This window comes from Lissotriton helveticus, chromosome 6 (genome assembly GCF_964261635.1).
Source record: "Lissotriton helveticus chromosome 6, aLisHel1.1, whole genome shotgun sequence".
Classification (NCBI taxonomy): domain Eukaryota; kingdom Metazoa; phylum Chordata; class Amphibia; order Caudata; family Salamandridae; genus Lissotriton; species Lissotriton helveticus.
Genome location: NC_136067.1, coordinates 733,753,031 through 733,780,924, shown reverse-complemented (window position 1 = coordinate 733,780,924; position 27,894 = coordinate 733,753,031). Strand labels below are relative to the sequence as shown.

At 48.2% G+C, this 27,894-nt stretch overlaps 1 protein-coding gene across 2 annotated transcripts in view; it reads left to right on the top strand.

Moving 5' to 3' along the window:
* The first annotated feature begins 8,086 nt into the window (after window positions 1-8,086).
* Window positions 8,087-27,894, top strand: part of KLHL32 (kelch like family member 32) — a 945,199-nt gene continuing 925,391 nt past the window's right edge. The window contains exon 1 of one of the 2 annotated variants that reach the window (XM_078646842.1): window positions 8,087-8,297. The gene's annotated coding sequence lies outside the window, so the exon portion shown is untranslated. Of the gene's footprint in view, window positions 8,298-8,410; window positions 8,479-27,894 lie in introns of those variants that run through there. The other variant, XM_078646843.1, reaches the window with a different exon arrangement.

Below are 27,894 nucleotides of genomic sequence, written 5' to 3'. Positions count from 1 at the left end.
ATGTTTCTGGGCCCACTCTCGCCCAGACCATCCACCTAGGTGTCATTAAACGTGGTTTACGAGGTACTTAGTCCAATTTGTGGGTGGTACCTTGCTGCAGGCACAGGGCTCTCACTTTCTGCAGATGGACAGGTCAGCATGGAGATGTCATGACTTCCAATGGGATCATTGTCTTCTGTTTCTCTGTGGTTTCGGATATTTACCACCTCCTTGAACCATTATATGTTTCTTGTAACAGTGTGGAGGTCTCTCTGCACAGTTACCATTATACCATCCATATGATCTACTGTCCAGACCACAGGTTCATACGGTGTTCTGAATTTCCAACCTGGGTATCTGTCCTTGGTAATGACTGTTGACCCCACTTTCAGTGAGGTATTTTGTGCCCTCCAACGAATGCTAGCGTTTGGTTGGTGACCACTTGCCATGCCTGAGTGGCCTCTATATCAATATCTGCTGGACGCCATTCACTGTCAGCTGGGATGTCATCTCGGGTGGGTTTCCGGAACAAGAGATGAACTGGAGCACAGTTAGTAGTGCTGTGTGGAGTTTGTCTATAGGCATTTAGGAATTGGTGTAAGCATGTTTCTGCGTCTTAACCTTGATCTACACCAATTCAAAGGGCCTGGTTCAACATTCTCATAAATCTCTCCACCTCCCCATTAGCCTGCAGTCACTGCAGAGTAATACTTCGGTGCCTGATTGAAAGGGAGGCGAGGTATTCTCAGAACTCATGCACTTGGAAGGGTGGCCCATTGTATGACTTCACTTCATCAGGCAACCCAAAGGTTGCCAACGTCTTTTCCAGCACCGCTCTCACATGCAGGAATGCTGTTGATGGCACCATTTCAACTATTGGAAACTTGATGTGGGAATCCATCATGACCACAGTACACCGGCCATCTGGGAAGCTCCAGAAGTCAATGATGATTTTGGACCATGTTTCCTGGCTTAGGTCTTCTGTCAGCACCGGTATGGGAAGTGATTCACCATACCATTTGTAATGCCGCAGGAATGGTATGTTCACACCGCTTCATCAAGGAGAGCATCCATTCCGGGTAATCACACTTTGCTGCACTCTTGGGCTTTCTTCTTTGCTGTACCTTGATGGCCTTGGTGTGCCATGTCAATCACTCTGTTCCATAGGCCCTTTGGTACCACAATCAGTTGGGCTCTTGCAGCAGGCTGTCCTGGCTTTCACTGAGCTCGTTTATGACCCTCCACAGTTGCTCTCTTGCTCTCTGATACTCAGACGTTAGCAACTGGGCTCTGTCCAGGAAACGCTGCCATTGCCTCTGGGCTAACTCTTCTTTGGTTTGCTCCAGATTCTCATCACATTTGGTGCCCTCACTGATCTCAACCAGGGTCAACACCCGGAGTCACACGTTGCGCACTACCATGCAGATGAACTCTTCTGTCTTGCCCTCCTCCTCAATATCCGACGGATGTTCAGAGGAAAATAGATGGTGTGAAAGCTAGTTAGCTGGGTTATTACTTCCTGGGTGGGAGACCAGTTCAAAAGTATATGCCTGTAACTGTATGAACAGTCTTTAAATTCTGGGTGGAGCCAGGTGAGTTGCTTCTGAGAAGAGTGGCAGAAGTGGTTTGTGGTCTGTGACTATTTTGAACTCCTGGCCGCAAAGGTACAAGTGGGAATGTTGGTAGGCCCATCTGATTGCCAGGACTTCCCTCTCTATCTGCGCACAGCGGGTTTCCGTGTCCGAGAGGGCCTCGCTGGCAAATGCTATGGGTACCAACTCCTGGTTTGCGCATTCCTGCCCTAGTACAGCACCTAGCCCCACTGGAAAGGCATCAACAATCAGTTCAGTCTTTCTTTGAGGATGAAAGTACGCCATTATGGCCTTGTCCAGGATGGCGTCTTGGATTGCCTTGAACGTCTTGTCAGCATCTCGAGTCCAGTCCCACATTGTTCCCAATCTGGTGAGGACACATAGGGGTTCTGACAGGGTGGCTAATCTCGGGATGAACCTCCCACAATATGTTACTATGCCGAGAAAGCTGCAAACTTCCTTTGGATTCCGATGTATCAGTGCATTCCGGATGGCAACAGCTTCCCATGGAACGCGCAGACCCTCCCTGGAGAAAATGTATCCAAAGAAATCTATTGAGTCATGGTAAAAAGAGCATTTACTCCTGTGCAGAGTGAGACCACTGTTGGCTAGGCATCTGAGGATGTTCCGCAGGTGGACGCGATGTTCTTCCAAGCTGTTCAAATATATCAAAATGCCATCACTCAAGTTAGTAACTCTGAGTAGCCCCCATAGTGTCTCTCTTATCGCATTCTGGAAAACTTCTGCCACCAGTGAAACGCCAAAATGTAAACTTTTGTAGCGATGAAGCCCGATATGTGTGAAAAATGTTGTTATGTAACAAATCTCAGGGGCGAGCTCTAACGGGTGGTATTCAGCGTTCAGGTCCAATTTCGAGAACCACTTGGCTCCATTATGGATAGCTATTATATCATCCGTTGTTGGAGTTATGTGGCACTCTCATAGGATGACATGATTGGGGAGCCTCATGTCCACACAGTGTCATATGGCACCCAGTTGCCTTGGCTTCTGCGCAATCACCAGCGGTGACGCACAGTGTGGGGCACTTACCTTTTCGATGACACCAAGGTCTTCCAGTGCCTGTAGTTCTTGTTCCACTTGGGGCATAAAACAAAATGGGACCCTTCAATGCCTCAGCACAGTGGGCTTTACTGACCCATCAATATGTAGCTTCACCTCCTTGTCCTTGAGCTTCCAAGGGCCCTGGATAATTGTGGAAACTCCGCTGCCAGCATGGGGTCAGCATGGAGATGTGCACTTGGTTGAAAAAGAACACCAGTTCAAAGTCCTCAGTTGTGTGACAGCTCAGCAGCTTGCTCCTCAATAACAAGGAATTTGGTTTGTGTTGGGCAACCTCCCTGGGTGACGTCCACTTCAGTCGTACCGCCGAGAGGAAATGACTGGGTGCCCCCATAAGTATAGATTTTCGCCTGGGTAGGGAAAAGTTGGGGTTGTGGTGAAAGGTTCTTATATTGGTCATATACGTTTACGGAAGCCCCTGTGTCAATGAGTGCTCTCACTGTGTTGTTGGCGATCTGTACTGTACACACGGGCGCTGATCATCTTCCTCCTCAACAATCGCGCCTTGCCTATAATGGCAAGGCCGTTCATCTTTGCCAGCTTCTTCCAGTGACAGTTGGCAAAGTGTTGCTGCTGGGTTTCTCAGTTGGCTATTGTAGATACGTGGTCTATCGCTGCGGCATACTATTGCATAGTGGTTAGCTGTTCCACAATTTGAACAGGTCCTCCCTTTTGCAGAGCATACTCCATGAGTCTTGTGCCCATGACCACGATTACTGCAGTTCCTGCCTGGTCATACAGGATTTGATTGACTTGGGAGTCCTGGTCATCGTTGGATGGCCTCGACCTTTTCCACCTTGAAACTGGAGGGCCATGAATGGGTGGGTGTCACAGGTGGTTTGCTTAGCGCTGATCCATTTCTTCTGTCCATAAATGTAAGAGTTCATGCGAATGTACCGGCACCAGGATGTCATCAAGAGAGATTCCTGGCTGTCATAGTATCAGATATCTGAGCACTGTAGACTGACACCCCTGAATGGTTTGTGCCCTGCCTTCCTCCCTTTGATCATGGAAGGTGCACGTGCTCGCCAGCTTTCTCAAACGGGCATTGAACATGTCTATGGATTAGGAGTCTGATTGCATGGCTTGCTGCAGTTTGAAACATTCAAAGTCTGGGTTTATTTGAGGGTCAAAGTGCTTGTTTAGCACCCTGACAGTGGCATCATAAGCCGCATCATGCCCTGTATCTGGTAGGGTTTCTAAAAGTTTGTACAGTTAGTACAGTTCAGCAACAACAAAATACAAGAGCAGAGACTTCTTCACTACCCCTTCAGGTTCCCTGTTGCCCAAAAGTAGTGATTCAGATGTATCAGCCATAAGCACCACCTAGGCGCAGCGGTTGCAGGATCAGCCAGCTGGCAAAAGAGGTGTTACCGAGGCACGGGAGCATTGATTTTTGCACATTAGCCACTGGGTCTTGCCGCTTTCCTTGGAAGCTCATGATGGCGAGCGGCCACTCCCCCCTACACCGCAGTTCTTAATGTAGTGTTGCAAGCCACTCAAACACAGGGTGCCAGATGCTAATGTTGTATGCAGGTGTGTCTGGCTTAAACTCATATGAAATTGTCAGATGCATGCTTATCAGAAGGTTGGTACAATTCCTCCTGTTAATGGCTGACTTCTAACATCTCTGCTTTACTTCTTTCTTTTCCAAATGTGAGCCCCAGCCACAGCTCTACTATTCAGTCAAATGTCATTGAATCTCAGGAATCTGGAGACTTATTTGGGCACTAGGAACAGAGACTTTCAGCAGGCCACTTGCAGGGCTCCAGCACCCATGGAAAAGGAGTCGATGGCTCGTCAGGCCCAAATCGAGGCTTCGGGGTCTCAGTTGCATGCACCAGTGTAGTCCCCACCCACCAGGGCGGCTGCGTGCTTCGCAGCCTGAATACCTCTGCTCCCACAGAGCGGAGGAGGCCCAGCCTAAGGAGCCGGCAGTGTGGATGGGAGGCTGCCATCCACAAGACCTCTAGGGCCAACCAGCAGCTGTATGGGGCAGTTAGTCACACACCACCCTGGCTGGTAGGTGTGGGGGCATATCTGGGACTGATGGCCGGTGAGGAAGAGACGTTGCAGCAGCTGCATTGGCCAGCGGTTCGCGCAGGTCAGGCCAACAGCTATGACAGTGGCTCGGACAAGAGGTGCTGCTCCAGTGTGCCGCTGACAGTGATGGGGTGTGTAGGGATGAACACCCCTCATCGTCAGTGTAGCGTGCCAGGTGCATTAGGCATGGTCCTAGATTATCACAACAAGGTGCTGCATAAAATAGATTATCACACCGTGAAGATGTCCACAAGCTACCTCATGCCCCTTTATTTATCTCCTTGGGCCACGCCTGACCAAGGGGGTGAAACAGGTTGGTATGATCTTGGGGTAGAGACCAGGTGGCTCTCTACATCAGGGTTCTAGGCACGATAGGAAACTTCTATGGCAGTATGTGCACACCATGAAAACAAAAAAGACAATCATTGAGGTACATTGTTAGGGCTAATTAGAGAGCTGTACTAGAAAATATTTCAAATGTGGCTTAGTCCATCTCAAGCCAGTATTGAGTGTCCTGGTTATTACATTTCATACTTTGTCACAGAAGTTTCTGAGAGGAATGGAGGTAGTCTGGCTTGCTGTGTTTGGCCGGTAAGGAAGGAGTGGATCCAGTCCAGGGCCTTGTCACGGATGATTGTGTCATGGAGTCTTGTGATTAGGGTGAGGTGGGAAACGGTAGAGAAGGCAGCCGAGAGGTCCAATAGGATGAAGGATGAGTTTTCGCCCTGGTCGAGGAGGGAGCGGATGTCGTCAGTGACGGCGAGGAGTGCGGTCTCAGTGCTGTGGTTACTTTGGAAGCCAGACTGAGAGATTTACAGGAGGTGGTTCTCTTCGATGAACTCAGAAAGTTAGGTGATGATGGCCTTCTTGATAACCTTGGCTGGGAAGGGGAGGAGGGAGCTGTGTCTTCAGTTCTTGAGGTCTGTCGAGTCGGCAGTTGCCTTCATCAGCAGAGAGTGATCTCAGCTGTTTCCAGTCGCCAAGGAAGGTGGCAGTTTCAATAGAGTGGTTGATGGTGTGGCGAAGCTCTAGGGCATTGGAGGTGGCTGCTCTGTGGAAGATGTGATACGGGCATTGGTCCGATGGGCCTCCAGTGTGGATGCTCTTCATGGTCTTGAGTGTGTTGTCTGTAGTAAGCGGAGTCCATTTGAGAAGGCTCTGTTGCGATGCAACGAGGGTGCGTGCAGTGGTGAAGTGTGCTGTGGCAGGGTCTTGGATGTCGAAGCTGTAGATTTGCCTGATCTTGTGGTTAAAGGTGGTGCTGAGTTTGTTGCAGAGGTCTTGTGAGGGTGGGATGTCTGTGGTCTCGCTGTTGGGCCTGGCAAACTCCTTGACAATGGTGAAGAGCTCCTTGCTGTTGTGTGCATTGGTGTTGATGCCGTCTTGGAGGGCAGTTTTCTTTGTGGTTTTGAGATGGAGGTGGTGTGTGCTGATGGCGGTTTGAAAGGTTGCATGGGTTTCCAGGGTTTATTGTTCCTCCATCTCTGCTTGAGTCGCCTACAGGTGCATCTGGACTAGTGGAAGGCTGGAGCAAACCAGCTGGCTTTCTTGGAGTGTTGCTTGCCTGGTGTCTTCTTGAGGGGTGCCAGAGTGTCGGAGCAGTTGGAGATACATTGGTGAAGGTTGTGTGCTGAGGTGTTGGAGTCTGTTGATGTTGGCGGTGTGCTGAGGAAGGCAAAGAGATCTTCTTTGGTGGCCTAGTTCCAGCTACAACAGGGGTGGTAAGGGCAGTGGTGAATGGTGGGAGTGGCGAAGGCAAAGTGCATGCAGTGGTGGTCAGTCCAGAGGAGGATGTTGGTGCGGCTGTAGATGATGTTCCCGCTGGCGGTGAAGACTGGATTGAGTCAGGGTCGGCTGTGTGGGTCGGGCAGTAGCTAGCTGCTTGAGTCTGATGTTGGCGAGGTTCTTCAAAGAAATGTGTGTTCTGGGCACTGTGGTTGTCTAGGTGGAAGTTAAGGTAACCGAGTAGGATGTAATCGGTGGATGCACGAACCTGGGGTGCGATGAGGTCTATGATGATGTCGGTGAAGGGTGGGCGGGAGCCGAGAGGCCTGTAGCCAAGGGTGCCATGGAGGGTGATGTTGGGGGTTGGTCTGGATCTGGAAATGGAGGTGTTCCATGGTTGTCATTGGGTCGTGAGTTGTCATTGGGTCGTGAGTGGTCAGGCGGAGTGTGTTCTTGTGGACGATGTCGATGCCTTCTACTGGTCGGTCGGCGTGGTCCTTGCGGGGGATTTTCTAGTCATCAGGCATGTCGGTGGCGATGTCCTGACCAGACATGGGGTTGTATCACATTGGCAAAGAGTGCAATAAGTGAAAAAGTGCAAAAAACAAGAAAAAATAGCAGAAAAGGGCAGAAGCAGTAGAAAGGCAAAAGAGGCAGAAACAATGGAGACAGCAGGGCAGTCCCGCAGCAGAGCCGTGACGCTCTACCACCAGGGATGAGGCGCAGGCGAGAGCCTGTGGGTGGTGGAGGGCCTCTAACTGCTGACCAGAGGGTTAGCAGCAGAAACGGAAGCAGCAGCAGCTACCAGGCGGAGCTCTGCAGCGGAAGGAGCAGTCCACTAGAAAGGTCAGTGGACTGCTGAAATATATTCACTTAGAGAGCTTTTCAGCCAGCCCTCTTCATCCATTGATCTGTTGTGACACTCATATTTTTCTTCTGCCACTGCTGCATACTGCATGGGGCTCTTTGTCAGTTCACTTCAGCCACTGGATAGCTTCACTGTGAATGACAGCATCCTCCCATTTCCCAAAGAGCACATCCACACACAAAGTAGAAACTTTTAGTGGCATGGACTGCTATAGCGATGTGTGCTTTTGGAGACCAAAAACATATTTTTTCTTTCAGCCAATGTTTTTATTATACAGTCATAAGGGCCCAGCAGCTTTCCTCGAGAATTACATGTTTGAAAAAAACGTTACACAACATAAACCGCGGTTGCTTGGAGACAGCAGAAGCTGCTACAGAAAAAGAAACGTTCTTATTCCAGTGGATGCCTCACGGTTTGAAGGGGGGAAAGGAAAGGTATGATTGTTTCTTGCACGAAGCAGGACTCGTTTTAACCAAGAATATGTATGAGGGATATTTTAAAATTGAAACGAGATGTAAAAGAGAAAAACACAACATGAACTGCCATTTGTTCTGCGTTGATGCGAGTGATTGCCTCAGGTGTCTGTTCTTGCTGCACGGGCGCCTTGCACGCGGGCAGGTGAGGAGACTTACGCGGACGGGTGGCAGGGGCTGGTAACTGCAGGCCCACCCCTGGAGACGAACCAGCACCCGTGTACGCGACCAGCACCTGGCCCCCGGTTCCCCGGGCAGAGGGTGGAGCAGAAAGAATGAAGGGAGGGACCAGAGAGAGGAGTGGAGGGCGGAGCGGCTCCCCCTCCTCCCAGGCAATGCTGGCCACAGGCGCGAGCGAGCGCGCGGCACCGACTGCTGCCGTCCCCGAGGAGCGCAGGTTGCGGCCCGGCGGACCCCCGCAGCCCCGGCACCCCCGCGCGGCACAGAGCACAGCGCCTGGGACCACCGGCGCGCGCAGCCCGGCCTCTGCCTCCAATCCCAGCCATCTTCCCGACACCTGCTGCCAAAGCCTCTGAGGTGAGCGCACCGCGGCATGTTCAGTGAACGGAGCCGCAGGACCAGGCATCCGCTGTGGGGTTGAACCCGCAGCCGCGGGGGTAGGAGGGTGCTGACCGGGAGCTGTGACAAGTATCACACGCAGTGACAGCGAGCAGTGACAGAAAGCAATGCCACTGAGCACTGCAAGCGCTGGGCTGTGGTGAGCGAGGACAGTGACAAGTGATGATGCCTTGATGGCGCGCGGTGGCCAGTGATAGTAAGCAGTAGCGCTGCAGTGACAGTGGACGTAAGATACTGCACTACAGTGCTAGCGGGCACTTGCATTGCAGTAACAGTGAGCTGCAGTGCGACAGCCAGAGAAAACTGTTATTGTGCGCTGAAAGTGAATAGTGGGGCTGGTATGGCAGTAGTGGGTATCTAGTGCTACCTAAGCATTGGTGTTACAGTGACAGTAGCTCCTGCTTTCGGCTCTACAGTGGGCAGTGGAGTTTGCAGTGATAGTAAACACCAGTACTAAAGTGACAGGAGGCAGTGCTGGAGCAGTGATGACACATTAACAGCCAGTCACGGCTCTGCACTGACAGCCAGCATTGGGGAAGAGATGCTGGTTAGTGGTGAAGTTGTAGTGATTGAGGCAGTGACTGCAGTCATTGGTTATGTGGCGTTACAGTGCTGTATAGCGGGCGAGAGGGCAGCTGCACTAAAGTAGCAGTGGGGTTCAAGTGAAAATCGAGTGTGTTGCAGACAGTGGCACCGATTATTTGCTGAAACAGCAGTTTTGCAGCCGTGACATTCCCAAATATCATTGAGAAGTAGTTTTGTAATTCGAATACGCACTGAGAATGTTGTTACAGTGATAAAGCAGGGGTAAAACCTAGGCAGTAGTGCTCCAGCAGAAATGAGCAGTGTTTCAATACTGACGTTTTGCAGCTGCGCTGTAGTTAAAAAAGAGTGCTGTTACTGTAACGATCGCAGTGGTTCTGGTTGTCACACACAAATAGCGTTTGGCGGATCAGTGAGCAGTTGTGCCGTAGTGACAACATTGGTGGTGCAACAGTATTACAGAGAGCTGCAGTGCACTGAGATGCGCGTTGCAGTGAAAGTGAGCAGTGGTGTTGCAGTAGTGAAGGCTTGAGTGTTGCTGCAATGAAGATGAGTGAGAGGTCCTGCAGTAGGTATGCAGTGGTGTAACTTTGCTGTGACAGTAAACAGTGCTTTCAAAGAGACTGCCCTTATAACACGTCCACCACAGATTTGGGGGGTGGGGGGTGACTTTAGAGGGATCCTGTTTGACCCTCACTTCAAGGAAACTGTTGCCAACATTTCCCGTCAGTAACAGGAGTCACAACTAAAAGTGGATGTGTGGTGTGCTAGGCAGTGTCATGACTACCTACCTACGTGTGCTTAAGAGGTGAGTGCGCATAGCACACATCCCTGTCAATGAGGGCCCTGGAGGAGTTAACCTGAGTATTATTCATACATTGGCTTTACAGTTTGGGCCTGTGCTCTGATCTGAGGGTGGACCAGGGTAAGACGCAGGCACAATGGCAAGCTGTGTTGTAAACTCCGTGGTTCCTCGGCAAGCATTCATTTACTTACCATCCTACTTGTTCAGTAGGTTTCCTCTTGCCCCTCTCCCGCTCTGGAAACAGAAACACATTCACATTCGCAAGTAAGTTATTTATTATCACACGCCAGGGCCGGCCTAAGGCATGTGCAAGCTGTGCACCTGCACAGGGCCGCCAAACCCCAGGGGCCGCCACGCCAATATATATCCTTAGATACATATTTGCGTGGCGGCCCCTGGCAGGGATTTGGCGGCCTCGGGTCCCCTACCTAAACTCCCTGCTCAGGGCCTCCGTGAGCCTAGAGCCGGCTGATCACACCTGTTCGACTTTTCCTTTGTTATGTATGTTTCTACTAAGCATACAGCCAATTAATACTCACCAACTTGATAAGATTAAATTGATCAAGATACAGGGGACAAAACATCAACTCTTTAGCAAAGGAGCACAGACCTAAATTGAAGATGGGTAGCTTGCTCAACAGAAGAAATAACTGGTAGTTTATTTAATATTAGATTTTTATGATGGCGTAGACAGGTTTTTGCGCGGGAAACATCCTTTACAACGCAACTTTTACCACGCAGTGATATTACAACACAGGTTTTACAACGAAAACCATTACAACGCATTGCGCTGGGGGGCGCTCTAGGATAGGGAATAGATTTAATTTACTATTCAACACCTTCCCTAGTGTCCACGGGGACTGGAGTTGGAATAGTAAATTAAACTATTCACTATCCAGCACCCCAAAGCGCTATGCGTTGTAATGGTATGAGTTGTAAAAACTGCGTTGTAACAGCATGCATGGTAAAAGCATACGTTGTAACGTCATACATCCCTTTTGCGCAGGTGTGCACAATTCCTCTCCAAACTTGACAGGTTATTGCCTATAGTATGTGCTGAAATGTGGATGATATATAGATTTTCTCAACACCAGAGCTCCTCAGAACAGAAGATTCTCACATCGGTCGTGAGCAATTTATTCCCAACCACAGATTGGATGAGTATTCTATCTTTCAAATAAGGCATTTTTTTGCTTCATCTGTATGACTGTAATACTTTTTGCACTGGTAAGGAGGGGTTGCTCATATAGACTTAGAGGCCACCTCAGTGGGCTCTACCGGGCATTAAAGGCCTACTCCAGCGTTAAAGGCCTGAACTGAAGGCAAGAGCTTTTAACAAGGGAGCAGACCTTTACTGACCAGTAGAGGCACCAGGGAGGGGTTTAAGGCTGTTAGAACATTTCGCCACTAGAGGGCAGATTGTTCTAATTTGTAAAACAAAGGCCTCATGGAGCCCGAGGAGGTTAAAATCCCCTCGGCCCCGCGAGGCCTTTGTTCACAGCAACAGCTGTAAACAAAACATTGGAATGTTGATGCTCCACGCTTCTACCGGCTATTAGAAGCCATGAGCACTTCATTGTTTTCAATGGAGCGCTCAACATTCCAATTTTTAAAATAAATGCTGAAGTGGGGCTAAATTGTTATATATGTGGAAACAGACCTTTCACTCTTACTTAAAAAACTTTTGAACTGAGGGTTCTTTTAAATGCTTTTGTGTATATGGGGCTGGTTCCCAAAAGTTTAAAGTTTGTCCTTGTCTCTTCCTTATCAAATAGTCCCTTGTTACATCAATCAATCGGCATTTGAAAAGAACAGCACTCTCACCCCTAGGGTTATCTGGGCGCTGAGAGAGCCTTGTCTCTGTCAAAAAGCCAGGTCATGAGTTTCTTTCTGTGGTCCACCAGGGAGGGTGCTGTTCGAAGTTGGAGGGGCCAAGTCTTGGCAACGATGTTGCAGAAGGAGCATCCCCTGCTGCGAGAAATACAGGGGTGTGTGTGCGAGGGCGAGTGAGGCAGAGCGCTGGTGTCTTGTGGGTAGGTGGAAGTTAAGTCGATGGTTGATATAGGATGATCCTTGATCGTGTAGAGCTTTGTATGTATGCTTGAGGAACTTTAACTGGCATCTCTTTTGGATGGGGAGAAAGGGGAGGTTTCTGAGGTGGGGTGGTGTGAGTCCTTTTGGGGAGGTCAGGATGAGTCTGTCTGCAGTGTTCTGTATGGTCTGGGGTCTTTTGAGGAGCTAGGTGAAAATTCCAGGATAGAGAGCATTGCCGTAGTCGAGATGGCTGATGATGAGGGCCTGTGTCATGGTCTTTCTGGTGTTAATTGGGATCCATCTGAAAATACTGTGGAGCATGCGGAGGGTGCGGAAGCAGGAGGAGGCAACTGCTTTGACTTGTCGTTTCATGGTCATTTGGCTGTCGAGGATGATGCCAAGGTTTTGTGCAAGCTCTGTCAGCATGGGTCCGAGTTCTGCTGGCCACCAGCTGTGGTACCATATGGAGTTGTTCTACGACGATCAATATTTCTGTTTTGTTGGAGTTGAGTTGAGGCAGTTGTCTGTCATCCATTTGGCTACGTTGGTTATGGTGTTACAGAAGTTGGTTTGGCATTTGGAGTGGTCCCCCCGAGTGAGAGGATTAGTTGAGTGTCATCTGCGTAGGAAATTATGCTGTGTCAGTGGGATCTGACAACATCTGCAAGGGGGGGTCCTGTTGATGTTGAACAGGCTGAGGGATGATCCATGAGGTACACTGTATATGATGTCCTTGGGTGCGGAGGTGAAGGGAGGCAGTCGGATGCTCTGTGTGCATCCTGTAAGGAAAGAGGCGATCCACCTGAGACCATTTTGCTGTATGTCGATATTGTGGGGTCTGTCGATGAGGGTCTGGTGGGAGACAGTGTCAAATGCAGCAGAGAGTTCGAGGAGGATAAGGGCCATGGCTTCTCCATGGTCGAGGAGAGTTCTGATATCATCTGTGGCAGCAATCAGCACAGTTTCAGTGCTGTGGATGGCACGGAATCCTGATTGTGAGACGTCGAGTAGGTGGTTTTCTTCCAGGAATTCAGTGAGCTATTAGCTGATGTAGACTCTGAAAATATCAAATACACCCTATTTCTCAACTCCCTTGCATGGCCAAATTATTGGAGGTAGCAGTCTTTCTTTTGTTATATTAGTTGGTAGCAGCTAATGAACGCTTAAAAACCCTACACAAAGGGGTTTCCTCCCTAGATACAGTACTGAGTTGGTACTGGTGGCAGCTCTATATGACTTGTGTCGCTTTGCGATTAATAGTCTTCCTCGTACCTCTCGTTTTATTGAATCTCTCAGCGCTATAAGACACAGTGAGCCATCACATTGTGGTGGTTAGCAAACCAAGGTGGTAAGATTTAGCTTTACCATGGTAGTGGTTAGTTTTCTAACTTCTTTGCAGGCAGAACACACCAGCTGTTGGTTGGCCCTTTAATTTTATCAGTCAGAACTTCATTGTGTGATGTCCCGTTGGGGGTGGGGTCAATACTGTGTCATCTACTTTTCAGTTTTTAAATAATTTCTCTGGCTCACCGTTTTCAGCTTAGAACTTTTGTGCAGATGACACTTAAATTATTTTAAAGATCTCTGGTGATGTTAACAGCCCCGCTCAGTATTATGATTATTTTCAGTGGGCAAAAGTTGTATGCTTCCACAGAATAAAGTGCTTCCCCTCCACACTGCTCTGATTACTTTATGTATTCCCCTGCCTGAGCCAGTCGCAGTATGGCTACCTGAGCTTGAACTTTTAAGGTCACGCACATAGATTTGTAATACTGTTAAAGTGTTGTAGATAACTAGATCATTTAGTGTTTGTTTTCTGTGGCAGCAGCACAGATAGGAGGGCAGTCATATGAAATGTATTGCAGTCCAAGCACCTCTCTTTAGTTTTGTGAGCTTTTTGGGATGCCCAAAGCAACACTAATCTACTTGAATTTTTATTTATGGGCTTGGCAGTATAGCTGGTGCTTGACCTTATGGAACCATAAACAAGAGCTTTCATAGTACTACTAAGACATGAGTTTAGGGTCCACCCACACTATAATTCCCCTTAGAACACAATTTGATTTGGCCGAATTTGAGTTTTTCCAATAAAAAGACTGCTTGCATTGCTCTTTTTGGCTTGTGCAAAGCTCAAATGTAATACAGCATGACTGAGCTGGTTATGGTGGCAGGTCAATGATATTGGCTATAGGCTTGATCTGTTTAATATGAAATGTTATGAGAAAAGCACTAGTTATGACAATGTGAAAATTATATTTTAAAGTTAATAGGCATTTAAGTATGGCTTGTTATTACTCTATAATGTCTATAGATCGTTTTTTGTTATTTTACATGGACTCTCACACATTACTGTAGTGATCAAGGATTTTGGAGTTGTTTACTCCGTTTTGACAAACCATGGATGCTCTATGAAAATCCCTGCTAAACTGTGTTAGGAGCGATAGTAATATGCCCAACCGTAATTTTGTGTGCCATTCTATTTTATGATTGAGTGCCTGATGGTTGCTTTGTGGAAACGTTTAGGCTCAGTACCGTAGGCCTGAATTGGTTATTGGCCTCATTGGTGCCCTGGGAAATGTTATGTCTTAAGCCATAGGCCTAGTCTCCTTATTTTGAAACGTTATAACAGAGGTATTTTGAAACGTTATAACAGAGGCCATTGGTCTTACTTATTTATGATCGAACACACATGTTAAAGCCAGTAAGGCTTGAACGGTTGGTTATCACGTTGTGTTACAGGCTACTGACAAGAATTGTATTATATTTACTCTCCCAGATTACTGTAGTAGGTAGGGGTTTTGGCATTGGCCGCCCCCTCTGACTAATGTGAATGTGATTATTCTTGTTAAGCCCTGTTGAGAGGGGTTGTGTATTGTTGTGAAAGCTGTATTTTTCTACATATTTGTACTTTTATTACTATGTGCATGAAGGATGTTAGTTTATGCGCACTTGAATAGGGCAGAGTTGGAAAGGTATAGAGGGTATAGCTTTTATCAATTGGGAAAAGTCTTACCAAATTTCAGGGGTTTGATCTATTTATCATGAAATGTTATGACAAAGCCAGTAGGTCTGACTTATTTATTGTGAAAATCATGTTCATCTTAATAGGCTTAACGGATTGATTGCTAGTAAAACCGGTAGGCGGGAATTTCTCTGATTACTGAAGTAGGCAAGGGTTTTGCTAATCCACCTGAACAAACACGGTAGATGAAAGATATGCACTACAATAATCCTTGTTAGGTTCTTTTAGGGGAGGTAGTATAGGCCTGGTTGTTTATAATGAAACATTACAATAAAGAGAGTAGGAACTGACATTTTGATTGTGAAAAGCATAATTTAAAGTCAATGGGCATTTAAGAGTAGATTGTTAGTATTCTACATTAAAGCCTACAAATAGGTAGTGTGTTACATAGAAGCTCACAGATTACTGTAGCAGATAACGGTTTTGGTGCTAGTTAGCCCTTCTTACAATCCATGGGGTTGAAGATGTGCACTGTCAGAAACCTTGTTAGGCGGTCTTAGTGAAAGATAGTATTTTAATTTGCAAACTGTAATTTTGTGTACCATGTAATTATGACTGTATGCCTATTGGTTACCTTGTGGGAAAGGTTAAGGTCCGTACAGGAGGCCTCAGTTGGGTATGGTGACAAGCCAATGTTGATAACTAGAGTCCTGATCAGTTCACTAGGAAATATATTTCTGATGCCATATGTCTGCTCTGTTCATTACAAAAAGTTATAACGAACTCAGCGGGCCTGTCATTTTGATTTTGAAATTCAGATGCTGAAGTCTAAATGCGTTTAAGGCTGGATTGGTATTTCTCTATATACATGTCTACAGATATACATTTTGTTACATGAAATGGTAAAGGCTACCTTTGTAGGGAAGGATTTTGCTGTTGGTTACCCCATCTTACAAACTTTAAGGGCATAGAATTTGCACTGTAATAGTTCTTGCTATGTGAGCATCGGTGTTGCGATGATCAGTGATGTAGTGACAGCACATCTGACAGCAGTGTTAATATAGTGACAAAAAGTAGCGATACGTCAGTGAGCAGTTAGTGGTGTAGTTGGAACGGTGACCATTGAAAATAAGAAGTGAAACAGCAGTGATTCCAAGCAGTGGTGCCATAATGTAGTTGTCTTGAGCAGTGACACTGTAGTGGCAACATTTTAGCAGCACTGATACCATGAATTTCATGAAAGGGGAGTGGTTAATCTTTACAAACTGCCCCTTCCAAGATGGCGATCTGTGCAAATAATTTGATCTGAGGTACCTAATCCAACATAAAGTAGTCTTTACCTTTTATGTCCGTTCAAGTGTGAATTCTGTATAAGGAAGCATTTACGAGTGATCAATGCATTGCAACACATTTGGGTCCATATGTATCATTCAAAATTGCGATCGAAATGCGTGTTTGCGATCGCAATTAGACTTAATGGTGTGTATAAAAAAAATTGCCTTGCAAAATAAGGAATCGCAAAATTTGCGATTCCTTATTTTGCAAATGCATTTACGGAATCGCAATTTGCGATTCCTTTTATGGACTGTATGAGGCACCCAAGTTGTGCAAATATGGCATAAGGAATCGCAAATTACCACCAACTTCAGGTTGGTGGTAATTTGCAATTTCTTTCAAAAATGCTCATTTTTGCATTTTTCAAAGTGGCATGTGGCGCACACACATGCCCTTAGGGCATGTATGGGCGCCACATGTGCACCCATGCTCATGTAAGGGGTGCAACAGGGTGTCTTTTTGACACCCTGGCACACTTGAAATTGAATTCTCAATTTGCGATTCTCTAATTGAGAATCGCAAATTGAGAATGTCTTCCTATTCATTTCTATGGGCCTCTAGGCCCATAGGAATGAATGGGGAGGTTTTCATTAATTGCGAATTGCAATTTGCGATTCGCCCTTAAGGAATATGTAGGATTCGCAAAATTTATTGCAAATCCTACTTAGCGTTTTGCGATTCTCAAATAGCGATTCCCAAAAATTCGCTATTTGAGAATCGTAAAACCTAACATTGATACATATGGCCCATGGTCCTTTATTTTTCATTGTATTATTTGCCCCCTTGCTACTATATATGCCCCTGATTTTTGCTTCTTGCAGTTGAAACATCTACTAGACCTCCTTCAGTGTGTCCTTGCTTGACACCTAATACTTTCCTAATGTCAGAGGGAGCTTGTTGTCTTGATATTAACCTATGAATTAATCTTCATTTTCAATCGAGAGCTTTAAGATTACCAATGAGGTGTTTTCCCTATGTGCTTTTTCCTCCTATCGGAGACCTTCTTGTGGAGGCAATTGACACCTTTTATGTGTTTTATTTTTAAGGGCAGGGTGGCACCATTGCTATTGTGTGGAGGAGTGCTTTCATCAAGCAGTCAAGGAGACTCAACATATCTTCTCAGTGTCCTGTCTTTAAGAGTTCTTTAATCAGGCATGGAACTAAGTACATATGAAATGCAGCATAGTCCTTGTCATAGTCACACAGCTTTATTCGATCTTTTTAAAAATGATCATAAAAGCACTAGTTATCTAAAATTTCCAACACAATATATACACATATATACACATTTAAAATAAGATTTAAACAGTTGCCATGATCCAGGTAAATTCGTATAAAAGCAGTTCACCCGACACTGCTTAAAAAGGTAGGACCTCAGGATTGGGAGTATGAATGTTTTCCTTTCATCTGTATAGATTTTTCAAAATAATACAATGTGTAGATCTGACTGTACTGCGTGGTTGTTACAGGGACAAGGTGAGAGGTCTGCTAGTTTATATTTATTTTGGGGTTATCCCAGGGGTAGCGGGATCATGCGCATTATTTATACGTTATAAATACTGAAAACCTTCCCCCGATCTTGGTGGTACCAAATTATAAAGAATAGAGGAATGATAAATACGCTTCTTTTCTCTCAGCATAAAAAAATAATGTTCATGATGATTTCTGGGAACTTAACACTGTTCTGAGAATATTCACAGATATCCTGACAGGATCAGAGTCTAAAGACACGTTCATGATGCTCCTAAAGCTTTGGAGTGTATGTACATCTTCTCTGCTTCCCACAGGCAGCAGCTATTCATTAGTTACAGTGCATTTGCTCCTAATTTCTAATACAACTACCCAAGTATTTGTAACCGTTTTTGTTTTTCGTTTACGCCATATTCCTGATTGCACAGAGTACCTGTGTTTTTTCGGTGTGTGAGCACTTCCACAGTATGTTGTCAGCTGGGGTGCAGCTCTTGACTGTGCACTCCGGCACATATTTTCCAGTGTATTAACAGGGTGGTCCCCTCTGGCAGTGTGGTTGTGCCTTTGGTCAAATGAGCAGAGGAGGTGTATTCACTGGTAACAAAGCTTACCCCCACCATCCTGAAACATGTTGAGACCACCTTGGTCGCAGCAGTGATCTTGCTGATGTAGTGAACTGCAGATTGTAGTTTTGAATAATTGTATTACCAAGTTTTTACAGGTGCTGATTCTTCCGGTTCAACATTAACCACCATCTTTTGTACCACCAAGTCATTGCAGCAATTCTTTTGAATTTCTGTCTTTCGGGTGGCACATCCACCACCTTCTTTTGCTTTCTGCAGACTCACAGACTTAAAGGGAGAGGTCCTGTGTACCATAGGCAAGCACATATTAGGAGAGAAAAGAATCTTGCTTAGACAAAGCCTTGCCGTGCGATCTTGTAGTGCTGATTCGTCCCTCGGCCAAAGCCGACATTGGTTCTTCCTGCATAGCTCCTCACAGCCCTACTTTTCTAGAAAGATTTTTCTTCGTCCAAGTGTATCTCCAGCTCCTATCCTCATCAGTCAGTGTACCCATTCCTACAAGCTAATATCAAGATCATTGACCTTCTTCAAAGTTTACCACCCACGTACTTATTGCAAGTTTGCAGAGAGATTGTTTGTTCCACAATTCCAACACTGGGACCTGTTTCAAGCAGTTCCAGACTTTTGTTTATTCCTCCTAGACTAGTCAAGCCACAATCTTTGAGATTCTGGGGCTGCGACAGTCAAGCACACCACAGCAAAGACACTCCAGGCTTTTCCTACCACACATACAGAGGTTAAACATATTGGGCCATCCATGATCCAAGTAGATTGCACAAAGGAATCTGTTACCTGGGAGGGACAGACAAATTTAAGGAGGAGATCCCAGTGGACAATTCGCCCTGTACATACAATGGGTAAAACGGTCTGTCCTGCATACACCATCGGTTGCTGCCACCTCCTTCACTCCTGTACAGCCCGGTGAGCTGATGGTAGTCCTGCTCAGTAAAAGAGGATACAAATGATGTGTTTCTCAAGACCACAGAGTTTTTCGCTGAATCACATTCCATGTCACAACGGACCGTCCACTCATACACAATAGTTGTGCACTCTGAAGCACAAATTGAAAATAAACCACATATTGACTATAAAGAGCTTAGGGGCACATGCATCAACCTATTTAGGAAGTGCAAATGGTGCGAATCGGTAAATTCGGCCGTTTGTGCTTCCTAAATACGTTTTTGGGATGCATGAAACAATTATTCAAAATTCGCTATTTTTTGCATTTCCTAAAAATGCGAATGCATTTAAGGAATCGCATTTGTGCGATTCCTTAAATGCAATGCATCAATTTTTTTAAAAATACGAATTTTGAAATAGAAAGTGCAAATTAACACGAGGTTGACCCTCGTGTTAATTTGCGAAATTCTTGCTGTTCTCAGTTCTGGTAATCAGGTATTCATTTACATCTAAGGTTGTCAGGGAAGTTCACATCACCAGGTGTACCGAATTCTTTTCCAGTTTTTCCTAACAAAATCCGTTTTAATGATCTCTAACTAGTGCAATTGAGTTGAACCAAGATACAACTCACAGAATGTATTAAGTTATTACAAGGATGCCCGGGAATGGGCTGAGATGTCTTGGACGAACTTTAACCATTTGTTACCCTTATATATTTCCCTTTTTTGTTCCTATCTTTTCATTTCTTTTTTGTTGTATTCTGTGCTTTATTTTACTCAGTTGATTATTTCTCTTTTGGGTTAAACTGCGGTTTAATGTACAGCGCTTTGCCTTAATGTGGGGGAGGTGCCTTTTGGCAAGGTTAGAAATAAATGAATACGTTTAAAGACTTTTATAACAATGAAACTCATTGGTAACACACTCTATTGGTAAAAAAGCTTGAAACCCTAGGAGCGAAAGGTTCTCTTCACTGGTCTCCCGTGCTCACAGCAGCTTGCTTTTACTTGCAGTTTGTTAAAGGGCTGTAGAAACAAGAATACCTCTCTTTCATTTGCGAAAGTGTAAGTAGACAATAATAACTTGATTTATAGAGCAGCATATGTGTCAGCCTGGAAATCACACACACATGTTCTGTCAATAGGCGCACTCTGGTCCAGAGGGCTTGTACCTTCTACACCTGCCACATGGAATTGTGTTTAGATTAATGAGTGCTTTAAAAGCCTGTATGTGCGAGAAAATGAGAGAAGAGATGTAATCCCCCGCAGCGGGAGGGACCCAGGGCGATCCCGCACCTGTTTTCTTGTGAGACACGAGCCAATCTCTAGCTTCCTGCGTTTGTGGCTACCCCTCACCTAACGTGTCGCCAGGTGTTGTTGCTTAATTGTGGCCCCAAGATGCCGCATGCTGATGCAATGCCCGTGTTTACTCAGGGGAGGGCCCAGATCGGAGTATCTGCTGCGCCTGCTTGAGTCTGAATGAGTACTCGAGAGCTGCATATTTAGACAGATGTGAGTGAGTTGGCTCTGGGTCACCGAGCAACAAACAGACGTGTATTTTTAATTAAACACACTTACGTATCTTCCTCGAGTCCTGGAGCCAGGCCTGCACTGTGTCCAGCCCCCTTGTCAGTCCCGTGAGATTTGCTAGGCTATATGTGGCGACTGGCAACCTCAGCCGTTTTCCAATGCTCACCATTAATTGTTTTGTTTGCGCACCTCTCGCCTTAATGGCAGAGTTAACATGCTGCAAATCGAGGCCTATTGCCTCCTTCCCCTTTATAAAGGACGCTTGAGGTGGACTTGGCGCAAACACTCTGCAAAACATGTTGTTGATATGGTTTGGTGTTGACTCGAGTGGGTTTGTCGACGGTGGTTGTTCTGTCACAACAATGATAGAAAGATTTGGAGTAGTCTCGGTAGATCTTAGACTCACGCTTCTAGGGAGAAAGGGAAAGGGTAATGAAACTTTTCTTTAGAGGTGGGCGAGCGTACAAATTAACGGAGAGAGCAGAGCCAGTGGTGGCTAGCTTAAAAAAAATTGGTGGTGCACGAAGGCGCACAACTCTAGGAGCTCCACCAGTGCAGCACTTCTGTTTGCTGTCCACTAACAGAACAAGCATTAACAATTCGTAGGTCTCACCTTCGAAAAAGTTAGAGCTATTGGCATTGTAAATGACAAACTTTTTATTTATGGGTTGGTTTTGAAAACAGATAAATAGCATTGTCATTTACAATGCCAATCGCTTAATCTCTCGCAAATGCGAGACCTATTGCATATGCACACACACACACAGAGCCACACGCACACAGAGCCAGCCACACACACACAGAGACACACACACACACACACGCACGCACACACACACACACACACACACAACCACACACACACACAGCCACACACACACACACAGCCACACACACACAGCCACACACACGCACAGCCACACACACGCACAGCCACACACACACACACATCCACACACACCCACACAGCCACACACACACAGAGCCACACACACAGAGTAATTAGGTAACTTTTTAGCTGTGCTTTTATTAGTGTTTTTCAAACGTTCATGTGCATAACATGCATATGTATGCATATATGTATGCATGCATTTATATTTGTATTTATATAGATAAGCAGATTATATATATGTTCATATGTGTATGTATATACATACACATACATATATATAAATGCATATGTGTATATATATATATATGTGTGTGTGCGCGCGTATAGAGGTAGAGGTAGAGAGTAGTAGTGGGGAGAGGTAGAGCGAGAGGTAGAGAGGTAGAGAGGTTGAGAGTGAGTAGTAGAGAGTAGATTGAGTAGTAGAGAGTAGTAGAGAGTGAGTAGAGAGTAGTAGAGAGTGAATAGTAGGGTGAGTAGTAGAGTGAGTAGTAGAGTGGGTAGTAGAGTTAGTAGAGAGTGAGTAGTAGAGAGAGTAGAGAGTCGAGTAGTAGACAGTAGGTAGAGAGTAGTAGGTAGAGAGTAGTAGGTAGGGAGTAGTAGGTAGGGAGTAGTTAGTAGAGAGTCGTAGGTAGAGAATAGTAGAGAGTGAGTAGTAGAGAGTAGTAGAGAGTGAGTAGTAGAGAGTGAGTCGTAGAGCCTCACACACACACAGTGTCTCAAACACACATACAGTGTCTCACACATACACTGTCTCGCACATACACTGTCTCACACATACACTGTCAAACACACATAGTGTCTCACACACACATAGTGTCTCACACACACATAGTGTCTAACACACACATAGTGTCTCACACACCCATAGTGTCTCACACACACACAGTCTCACACACACACAGTGTCTCTCACACACACAATGTCTCTCACACACACAATGTCTCTCGCACACACAGTGTCTCTCTCACACACACACACAGTGTCTCAAACACACACAATCAATCAATCAATCAAAGGCATTTGTAGAGCGCACTACTTACCCGGAGGGTCTCAAGGCGCTTGGGGGGTGGGGGGGCGCTGCTACTGCTCGAACAGCCAGGTCTTGAGCTTCTTCCTGAAGGAGAGGTGGTCTTGGGTCAGGCGCAGGTCGGGAGGGAGGGAGTTCCAGGTCTTGGCGGCCAGGTAGGAGAAGGACCTTCCTCCTGTTGTCGCTCTTCGGATGCGGGGAACGGCGGCGAGGGCGTGGTTGGTCGATCGGAGGTGGCGTTTGGGGGCGTAGAAGTTGAGGCGGTTGTTGAGGTAGCTCGGGCCTTGGTCGTGTAGGGCTTTGTGTGCGTGGGTGAGGAGACGGAAGGTGATTCTCTTGTTGACGGGGAGCCAGTGCAGGTCTCTTAGATGTCCTGAGATGTGGCTGCGTCGGGGGATGTCGAGGATCAGTCTGGCTGAGGCGTTCTGGATCCGCTGGAGTCTCTTCTGGAGCTTGGCGGTGGTTCCGGCGTAGAGGGCGTTGCCGTAGTCCAGTCGGCTGGTGACGAGGGCCTGGGTGACCGTCTTCCTGGTCTCAGTGGGGATCCACCGGAAGATCTTCAGTAGCATGCGCAGGATGTTAAAGCAGGATGCGGAGACGGCGTTGACTTGTCTGGTCATGGAGAGGGAGGAGTCCAGGATGAAGCCCAGGTTGCGTGCGTGGTCTGTCGGTTTGGGTGCGGTGCCCAGGGCGGGGGGCCACCAGGAGTCGTCCCAGGCGGAGGGCGAGGAGCCCAGGATGAGGACTTCCGTCTTGTCTGAGTTCAGTTTCAGGCGGCTGGTCGTCATCCACTCGGCTACTTCTTTCATCCCTTCGTGCAGGTTGGCTCTGGCGGCGGCGGGCTCGTTGGTCAGGGAGAGGATCAGCTGGGTGTCGTCGGCGTAGGAGATGATGTTGAGGTTGTGTTGGCGTGCGATGGCCGCGAGGGGGCTCATGTAGACGTTGAAGAGCGTGGGGCTCAGCGAGGATCCTTGAGGGACGCCGCAGATGACTTCGGTGGCCTCTGACTTGTACGGTGGTAGACGGACTCTCTGTGTTCTTCCGTCGAGGAAGGAGATGATCCATTCCAGTGCCTTCTCCTGGATTCCGACGTTGCTGAGGCGCTGCACTAGGGTGCGGTGGCAGACGGTGTCGAATGCCGCGGAGAGGTCTAGGAGGATGAGGGCCGCTGTTTCTCCGTTGTCCATCAGGGTTCGGATGTCATCGGTGGCGGCGATGAGGGCGGTCTCGGTGCTGTGGTTGGCACGGAAGCCAGACTGTGAGGGGTCGAGGGATCCATTCGTCTCGAGGAAGGCGGCCAGCTGTTTGTTGACGGTCTTCTCGATGACTTTGGCTGGAAACGGGAGGAGCGAGATGGGGCGGTAATTCTTGAGTTCGGTGGGGTCCGCTGTAGGTTTCTTGAGTAGGGCGCTGAGTTCGGCGTGCTTCCAGCTCTACGGGAAGGTGGCGGTGTCGAAGGATGTGTTGATGATGTCCCGCAGGTGGGGTGCGATGACAGCGTCGGCCTTGTTGAAGATGTGGTGAGGGCAGGGGTCGGATGGGGATCCGGAGTGGATGGAGTTCATCATGCGCACGGTGTCTTCGGTGGAGATCGGAGTCCAGGCGCGGAGGGTGGTAGTGGGGGGCGGTGGTTCGGTCGTGGCGTGCGTCGGTTGAGTGCTGAAGCTGTTGTGTATGTCCGCGATCTTGTTGTGGAAGTAGGAGGCGAGGGAGTTGCAGAGGTCTTGCGACGGGGTGATGTCGTTGTTTCCGGCGTTGGGGCTGGAGAGCTCTTTCACGATGTTGAAGAGTTCCTTGCAGTTGTGTGCGTTGATGTCCAGCCGGTCCTTGAATGCAGTTTTCTTGGTGGCGCGGATCAGTTGGTGGTGCTTCCGGGTGGCAAGCTTGAGGGTGGTCATGTTGTCCGGTGTTGGTCCCCTTCTCCAGGCTTTCTCGAGGGCTCTGCAGTTCTTCTTGGAGCTCTTGAGTTCGTCGGTGAACCATGGGGCCTTCTTGCTGCCGGGTCTGCTGGGCGGGGTCCTCAGTGGGGCGAGTTCGTCCGCGCAGTTGGTGATCCACTTCGTGAGGTTGTCGGCGGCCTGGCTGGGGTTCGCTGAGCTGGCGGGAGGGTGCTGGCTCAGGGAAGCGGCGAGCTGGTCGGCTGTGATCTTGCACACATCTCACACACACACACAGTGTCTCTCTCTCTCTCACACACACACACACACACACACACAGTGTCTCTCACACCCACACTCACAGTGTCTCACACACACACACGACTCGCCGCTCTTGTCCCCCACTCCCCATACTTTCTGTTCCTACCCTGCCCCTCATCTCTCGATGCCCAGTGCCAGCCTGCTCCGCCTTCCTCCACTGCCAGCCCCCCTACCTCCCCCACAGCACCGCCAGGCAGCCCTCGGTGCGAGCAACTGAGGGCCACAGCCCAGACATGAATACAAGCCCCCACCCAAAACCTCTCCTCCAATGCGATACACAAGAGTGGGGGGCGGGGTGAGGGAAGCATGTAGGCAGAGGTGACTTTAAAGACATGCTGCACAACCAAACACACAAGCAGGCAAGGCAACAAATAAGTAAACATATTCTGCTAAATAAGTACCATAGCAGCGTGTTCTCCTGTCCAGGGCTGACAGGGCTGAGTCTGGTGTCCTCGCAGCAGCGTAGAGCTCGGGTGGGCTCTGTTTTGGGGGGGGGGGGGTGTTCTCGGTGCTGCTGGTGATCCCCGGGCTGGAGTTGTGAAGACAGGAGGAAAGGCAATGCTGAGAGAGCTCTCTCCTCCCTCCCTCCCTCTCTCACCACAGGCCTGCATCAGAAGCCGCATGACGGACAACAGTGACCTTCAGCCCCCCCTACTCTCTACCCCTCCCGGGAGACCCACCCTCCACTCTACGGCGGGATGCCCTGTGCTGTGCTGTCTAATTCCATTCCTACCTCACTGCCAGCTTCATGCACAGGTCTTGGCTCCGGTGCTCAGCTTTCTTCGGGTCCCCACTTCCCTGGATATGGAGGCTGGTGTTTGAAAGTGCAGAACCCAGGCTGCAGCCACTGCGGGGTTGTCCAAAGCTGCACTTCCTGCCCGAGACTCCTTCCGCTTCCTCCCTCCCACCCTCTGCCCTGCATGTGCTGCTGTCATCACCCAGGTGTGGGCGTGCGGAGGGAACGAGGGCATGGAGCAGCCTGATGTGCGCAAAGCAAACCACAGTCCCCAGGAGAAAGCAGGCGACGGGCAATGTGGGTACAAGGGGGCGGGACCATGCCCAGTAAGCCACCTGGTGATGGTGCAGAGTCCTGGCATTTTAGTAGGGCCTGTAGTTGTTGATATTTATTTCAGGTAAATGTGGTGCCTCTGTTTGGTACACTGGAGACAGGTAACAGAACTTTATGGTTTGTGAATGTCTTGTAGATAAACATGCACTTCCCAAAGGTTGTTTGCTCAGCAGTCTGTACACAAAAGTGTTCGCTTTCTCTCTTTAGTATTCAGTCAGGAGAATGGCGGTGCTTGTTCGTATTGACATTTTTCCCCTGCTGCAAATTCTAGTCTGAGCCAACAGGGTGCCGGTGCCCACCTTTCACACTGCAGCTTGGTAAAGGATGCTTTGCCCACGAGTAAGCACATACATGTCTGTGCCTGCTCTGGTAGCATTGGCCACACTGCTGCCTGCACACACACCCACGATATCACTCCACACACCCTACACTGTCCAGCATAGCCGATTCGATTCCGGAAGGAGAGGGTGGGGACTTACAGGCAAATGAGCATTTTTTACATGCAGGCGCGGTATTGTTATTTATTAAACCGGACTCGGCGAGCGGGAGCGAGTCCAGGTAGTTCCCAGCAGACGGTGCTCGCCCGGTTGACAGGCTGCCACAGGTGGCGGCCGCTCGGGGATGCTGCCGCAGGTCCGAGCAGGAGACAGAAAGGGAGGTGCCTTCGAGGCAGCAGCTGCCCGCCTCCTGTCTCCCCTCCCACTCACCTCTGCCGCTGCTCCGCACCCCTCTCCCCTGAGCCAGCCCACCACAGCGGGACACGTTTCCAGCCTGAAGGAAGGAGACGGGGAGAAGCTGCCATCGTACTGGGGAGGGAAGCACGTGCTTTTCTGCACCCGGGAGATATCTCAGGCAGCCTCTGCAAGGCCTGGAGGATGAGAGGGACTAAACGGGCAAGGGGCGAGCAGAGGACCGTGGACTAGGAACTGCCTGCAGCCGCTGGAAGGGGCATCACAGCTGGGCATAGCCAACGCTCATCAATCCCATCCCAGGCTGCTCCAGGGAAAGCAGATATCTGTTAGTAATTTCTGAGTGCCTGCCTCCTTTGAGTCTGCTGCAGGGTACATATACATGCATATTTTAGCGATGTGTAGATTCCCATAGGAAATGTACCAATATCTTCATTTGAAGATTACAGGGGATGTGTTGTGCATTTTATTTGTTGTACCACGAGAAAAGTAACAAGCACTGCGCCATGACGCCGAGTTTTCTGTTTTTTCTGCCGTCCCTCTTGGACGGGCTCGGCTGGACTTTCTGCTGGCATAAAAGGTTTATTATCTTCTTTATGGGGCCATCTGTTTGGACCCATAAAGAAGATAAGAAACCTTTTACGCCAGCAGTAAGTCGGGGCAGCCGGTCCAAGTGGGACGGCTCTAAAAGAGAAAACAGTACGTCACTGTTGCTCTTTTCCAATGGCTGGCCACCGTTTACCCTAAACGGTGATGCCAGCCAATGGAAAAGAGGGGCGGGGCTTAAAGCCCGCTAGTGAATCTCACCTGTTATCACTAAATCTCGCCAGCGAGACTGTGCATGTGCGCAGTCTTATGCTAGGCTTCGACCTAAAAAGGGAGGAATTCCTTCCTGCTCGTTGAACGCAATTCTAACTAATCTTGGAGCTGCTCTCGTGCTGTGTAAGCAGCTCCAGGATTGGTGGGAACAGGCTCACCCAGCATTCATTTTGAGTCTGGGGGCCAGGTTGTAGCACAGCCTTTCGATTGCTGGGTCTACAGTGCACATGTCGGGATGGCCGTCGCAAGACAGCCGGCCAATCCATCATGCGCACTGTACACCAGTACTGTAATCCTGCATTTGCTGGCTTCAGCCCCACCCCACCCTTGCGCTGTACACAGCGTGAGTCTGTGCAGTAGCAAATAAATAAAATGGTATTGACATGCCATTTTATTTATTTGTGTTTGCCTGCTGCGCTCGTAGCAGTCAGGGCGATGCTCCTCCACTCCTGAGGAGGGGCCGCCCCTATCCAGAGCCAGCACTGAACTGGGACATAAAAGAGGCCCTGGACACCCAAACTGGCTTCATACTAAAAAAAGTGTTCCTCATTGGCAATTCATTGCTATTAGAAATTTCATGATGTGTAGTCTTTGAGAGGTGCTGTCGCAGAGCAGGATGGGTGTTGGTAGCAATTGGCCCACAGGATAAAAAATAGACATATAGCCAGTGCTTTAAATGGGCCGGTACACACAGGTACTGAG